The 6000-nt window shown below is 45.8% G+C and overlaps 1 protein-coding gene across 4 annotated transcripts in view; it reads left to right on the top strand.

Moving 5' to 3' along the window:
• The first annotated feature begins 1324 nt into the window (after positions 1-1324).
• The window catches only part of KCNJ1 (potassium inwardly rectifying channel subfamily J member 1), a 29372-nt gene continuing 24696 nt past the window's right edge, over positions 1325-6000 (top strand). For 2 of the 4 annotated variants that reach the window (XM_070623415.1, XM_070623417.1), the window contains exon 1: positions 1361-1484. The gene's annotated coding sequence lies outside the window, so the exon portion shown is untranslated. Of the gene's footprint in view, positions 1485-6000 lie in introns of all 4 variants that reach the window. The other 2 variants (XM_070623414.1, XM_070623418.1) reach the window with 2 other exon arrangements.

The following is a 6000-nucleotide window of genomic DNA, read 5'->3' as shown; positions in this document are numbered from 1 at the left end:
CTAGGGACAGGCAGCAAGAGTGGGAACTGGAGTGCCCCAGGGAGACCTTCTGTGAAGAGGAAATCATGTTTAGCACAAGCTTTGAGTCTCTCCTCTTGTTCTCCCTCCCCGTGGTACTGCTGCTCCCTGCAACAGGTCTCTCACAATCGAACTTCAATGGGAAATGCTACTACAAGCTGGTCTACTTACACCTACTATATTTTTTCCTTTACTATAACAACTGATTATACTTATAAGTGTTTGAAAACAAAATTTCCTTTTCCCATGTAATTATGCGTTTGTTTCCATTTTATCCTCTCTAGAAAATCATGATGTTTTCATTCTCCTGTGTAATTGAGTGGTGTCAGAATCACTGGCTCGGGGCCTCCAAACTACCGTGCGGCCCTGCAGTTTCTCTTTTCCTTTTAACCACGTAGACTCGGGTAAAGTCTGGTACCTGAGATCATCTTGTGTGGTGCTGAGGGGAGAGGAAGGGGACAGACAGTAGAGGGACGTGTGGCCTGTCCATGTTCAGCCCCTCCTGCCCCTTGAAGACAGAGACAGCTTGTTAAGGAGACTGTTTTCTGATGCTCCAGGTTGTGACCAGCAGCAAAGTGAGCGATGGTCCATGGAGGACACCATGACAGGGAGGAACACCGAGAAGAGAGCCACTCAGAAGGGGTGTCAACAAGACCTCCTCTCCCTCACTGGAGACTAGAGGGAGTTGACCCTAGGGAGTTAGGGTGGGAAGGAGGAAAGGAAGCTGATCCTTGGCATATGTTGGCTTTCACAAGTGATTACTCAATGCCAAGTGCATGCCAAACCTTAGCCCACTCCTCAGTGCGGACCTCCAAGGCAAGAAGTGAGGAACTTGCCCCAGGCGACACCGTTGGTGGAGGAGGGCCTCACTTCCAGTCTGCTCTACCGCAGAGTGTCTGCCGTAAAGCTCTACATTGTACTGAGACCAGGGCAACAGATGAATGACTGAGGAAGGGTCAGGTCAGCCTGAGCTTTTATGGCCACTGAGTCACCTAGCAGGAGAAACTTTGCAGGGGCTCCTTGAGGACTCCTGACCCCCACCCTGGAGCAGCTAGCCCATGTGCACAGGTGCTCAACCTCACACGTTTGACTGGGACACTGTCAGCATGAGCAAACTGGCCTCCTGGTTCCAGGCCAAGGCTCCATAAACAAATCTTTCTTAATTAGCCCTGGCGGCTCAACACCTCTAGTGCATCTAGCCCATTTAACTGCTATGCCTGCTCTTGTTGGATCCGGTTCTAAAGTAAACTGTGTTTTTTGAAAGCTGTTGCATACAGATGAGTTGGCAGCCGGTCTGAGCTGACCCACAGACATAAAAACCAACAGGGCCTCAGACACCCTCACTTGGCACACCCAAACTCTTGGACCAAAAGTGCAAGGACTTGCTCACATCAAGGATCCAGCTGCTTTCTTGGGGACCAAGAAATTGAGTTTTTGTCTCTACACTTCCTCTGGCACTCCATGAGGTAAGAGGGAGAAATGTCTCCTTGCCCTTTGTAGAAAAAAGAGTTAATTCTGGTGGAAACTGAGCCCTCTTTTCCCCACCTCAAGTCTAGACAGACTGTCCACCACTCCTGGGGAATGAAAGCGTGGTTTTAACTCACTCAATTGATGCTTGTGAGCTTCTGGTCACACATGGATTCTGAGCTGTGAGCTTCATCCTGCTCTCCCTCGGCCATTTCACAGCTCTGAGCTGGAGGGCAGTTAAAACCTCTGATCATGTCACATCTGGTTCCATGGTCTTCTCTTCTTGGTGTAGAGCTCTGAGTGGGGCTTCTGTCTCTGATGGCATCCTTCAATTGCTGCAAGATCTTGCATAACAATAGCAGAAGCTCTCTCAAGCCTTTTCCAACTTTAAGGTAGAGTATAAAGGTGCTAGTGAGGTCTATTATGGAAAAGGCTTAAGGCTCATCTGGGTGACTGGTGTTAGTAAGACATTTCACTTACCTTCACTGGAATGGTTTTCTCTCATTTTCTGAAATGTTGTATGATTCCATGTGAATGCATTTGGATTTCTCAACATTTGTTCAGCTCCCTAAATGCTGCTGTGACAAAAGCTCCGTGGCAGTGAATGCCACTGTTCGCCTATGATCTGCTTTATATGAGCCCAAGAATGAACAGGCATGGGACCCCCTTCTCCAAACATCTATGTCTTACAGATTCTGTGCATAGTCACTCAGAAGAAGTTTGTCTTTTGCATATTTAGGAAAAATGTGTGTCTTTTCTGTAGTTGGGCACAAAAAATGGAGCAAAATATGGTGATTTGGGTAAGGAGGCCATGGTAGACGAAGACTTACCCAGCCCCTGGCAGGTGCCCTTCAGTCACGGGCTCTGCTCACGTTGTCTTATACGACAGTGTGCTGTAAAAGTGTCACCTCACTATGTCAGCTTCAGTTTTTCAAAGCACAATGGGGTAGGAGCACCTACCCATGAAGGGAGAAGCCATCAGAAAAGTGGTTTTTGTTTTTGTTTTTGTACTTAAGGTGTGAGGATGGATTTTCTTTTGTGTGAAGAAGCACACCGAGTCAGTAAGGGTGCAGGGCTGGACTTGTCAAAAAGCTCCATGAGTGGATTCCTTGTGAATGGTTCTTGGAGCTTTGATGCTGTTGGGGTTCTGTTTTTCTCTGGTTCTTTGGAAACATGTAACATGCTCTATTGCCAAGCGTGCTCTGCTCCGCAGACCTGAGACTCGGACTTTCTCATGCATGTCTCTTTCCTTCTCTCGGCAATTCGTTGTTCTGTGCCAGTTGACAAATCTACTCTGGACCTTTGCACAGCTCGGTGATTTTCCAAGGATTCAGCTTGGACTCACATGCTTGCCTTTTATCTGCCCCGTGGCTTCTGCGGATTGAAGGCTTCCTAATGCTTCTCTTAGAGTTCTCCCCGGGGTTGCTTATATGTCCCAGCAGTTTGATTCTGAGTTTTGACCCAAATTTCACTCCTCTTGCTTCTACAATTTAAGATGCTAATGATAACTATTGTCTTTCTTCTTTTCATTATTGTCCTTCTCATTCATATTATTATTATACATACAGGTGTTTTTCCTTATTTGCCTTTCAACACGCTTACAATGGGCCCCCACTACGTTCTGGGAACTGTGATAGGTCCTGGGAAATTAGTGACTGGCCCTTGTTCTCATGGTATTCACAGTTCAGGGGGATATGTGTGTGGAAACAGGCTATTACACTCCAGCAGGATAAACACTGTGATGAAGAGGGACTGTCACACAGCAGTGTAGTCCTGATATAGTCACCGCACAAGAAGGACATCCTACTTTGCTTATAGAAGAACTCGTGGAAGCATGATCTTAAACTCCCTAGGAAGGCAGGTGGGGGCAGGACAAAGGGCCTTCCAGAACAAGGAAACGGCATTTACAAAAATATGGAGGCATGGGAGAGTGTGGCAGGTACAGGGAATACCAAGCTGGTGTGGCTGGAGGGGGGTGGCATGGGGAGGGGTGAAGAAAGATGAGACAAGAGAAGCTGCAGAGCAAGCACATGGATAAAGGGCCTCAAGTGCAATGCTAAGGAGCTCGGGCAGTATCTGGAAGGTAAGAGAAACCATGTAAGATCATATGTCCATTTTAGAAACGCTGCTTTGTCTACAAAGTGCAAGGTGGATTGGGGTGGGTAAGACCATTGCCAAGGAAACTGGATAGGAGATGTTAAGAGGCAAGATACACAAGATCTAGTGACAGACTGGCTGCTGGGATGAAGTGTAACTCTAAAATAGGAACACAAGGGTTGGCTGGTCTCATTTAGGAAACTTCCCCAGAGTGACAAACAAACTTTGAATGGAAAAGAGTGTTTCTTTACATTTCCCTCACACATCCACTGTGGCCCCTTGGCCGCAGAGACAGAAGTTAACGGCCCGCGGATGTTATGGGGAGTCAGGGACTGTGTAGGGCAGGGCACTGGTTTTTCAGCTGCCTCCTCCTCAGAAATAAAGCCTATGGTCACTTGCTTTTCTGTGCCTTTGAAAGGCATGCGTGTTTGGGGAGAAGGAAAGTTCTCAGAGTTAGCCCATGTCTCTTTTTCTCCCTGAGCACCGAGGCCTTGGATGAGGCTGAGAGGATTAGCATCCTGGTACACAGGACCCCCTTCAGGCGCACTGTTACAGAAGCTCCGGGCTGAGAACCTGAGCCAAGTCACACAGACAGGAAGTGGCAGAACTGGGATTCAGACCCACATCTGTCTAACTCCAGTATCCACCATACATCCCTCCTCCTTCCACTTGGCAGGTGGGGTGAGAGGCCTTGAAATATTAAGCAACATCACACAGTTCAGAATATCTGGAAAAAATCAGCACTTTGAAGTTTAATTCCTGGTCTACTGACTTCAGGCCAGCCACTTTAAGGCAACCCTGGGACTTTTCTCCCTAGAGCTGAAGTAACTCAGGGGTCCTGACAGTGAGTCCAACATAGATTTTAAAGGGCCCAAGACACAGAAGAATTTGCCAGAATATGCATTATGTTGCTAGTTCGAGTCACCACTGAATGAATTTATTGGCACAGAAATCAAAGAATTTGCCCAATAGTTAATTGAGGATAGTTGAATATCGTAATTAGTTTTAAAGACTTCTGCTTAGCAACTTCTCTTTTCCCCATATGAGCTGGGCATTTTCAGAGGTGGAGGTGATGGTATTCCTGATAACGAGGTCGATGGAAAGCCAAAAGTGACCATCTACTTTCATCTCAAGGCTAATAAATCCGTTCCAATTTTATAGTTGGGGAAGGCAAGTACAGGATGGTGATGACTTAGGCTAAAGCCCAAGGTGAAGAGAAAGGGACCTACACCTTCCCTCTCTGCTCTGTCTCCTGGAACATGCATTGAATAATAAATAACATTAGCTCTGCTCTAGTGAGAAAAAAGTGGTTGTCTTGATTATGTGTTCATAAATCTTCATGAAGAAGCAAGGAGTATGTGTATAAATGGGAAAAATAAAACAGAATAAAAACAAACAAACACTTAAAAAAAGATGAAGGAGAAATTAGAGTGGAGACATGTAGGTGGTAGACCCTAGAAAAGTCAAAAATAAGCAAAAAATCACTTTAAGGTTAAAGAGCTCACTGGACTCCATTCTCTGCTCCAGATGGGACGATCCTAAGCCGTCCTTGCTGAGTTTATTAGGAAGGATGTATAGAGAGAGTGTTGCCATCCTTGCCATTGCCTCGTCAGAATCTGTGAGGGAGCAGAGGGGGCAATGCTCTTACAGGGAAACTCCCGGGTTCTGTTTGAAGAATAGCAGAAAGAAACTAAGAATAATGCAGAGAATGGGCAACTTCGAGACTGTTGAGAGTCCAAAGATGTTCCACCCCAAGTAGTTATTTCTCAAAAGCTCTTGTTATGGGCTCTAGCTGTTAATATAAAACCCAACCCAATATCATCACTTTAAAAAATAGAGCATTGAAACTAATTTTTAACAATCATTCTAAGGGTTCATCAAGTCCAGATCACTCATTGTTCAAAGAAAGAAACTAAGGCCTGGAGGAAGGCGATGACTTGCTCAAAGTCCTCAGGAAAAATATAAACCTGAATTCACCCAACTTTGCTTTGGATCAACAACTTCCTCACTCAGAGAAGCCTGTTGTTATTTCCCCGAGTCAGTTCTCCAGTATGCGACAGTCTGTCTCATTGTGCGTACGTCTGCCCCATGCTTCGTCACGCAGTTATCAAGCCTCCTAAACTTCGTATTCTAGTTAGATGCATGTCACCCACCTATGCTTCTAAGAGAAGATTCTTTTTGAATACTCTGAAATACAAGCCAGAAATGTCCACTTATTTAGAATTTCCCAATACATGGCCCTCCCTCTCTTCCAATTGCACAAACACCAATGTTTCTCAGCTCAAATTCAGGAATTATACCTACCAGTGTGTATCACTGTGCCACCATATTCCCAGGGAGCAGATTTCCATATGCAACACAACACAGTTGAAAGCAACAGGTTAATACTGTCGCTGCACTTAGAACAACCATAGCTCT

The sequence above is a fragment of the Equus przewalskii genome, chromosome 6, assembly GCF_037783145.1.
Source record: "Equus przewalskii isolate Varuska chromosome 6, EquPr2, whole genome shotgun sequence".
NCBI lineage: Eukaryota > Metazoa > Chordata > Mammalia > Perissodactyla > Equidae > Equus > Equus przewalskii.
This window is presented reverse-complemented; position numbering and strand designations above follow the sequence as displayed.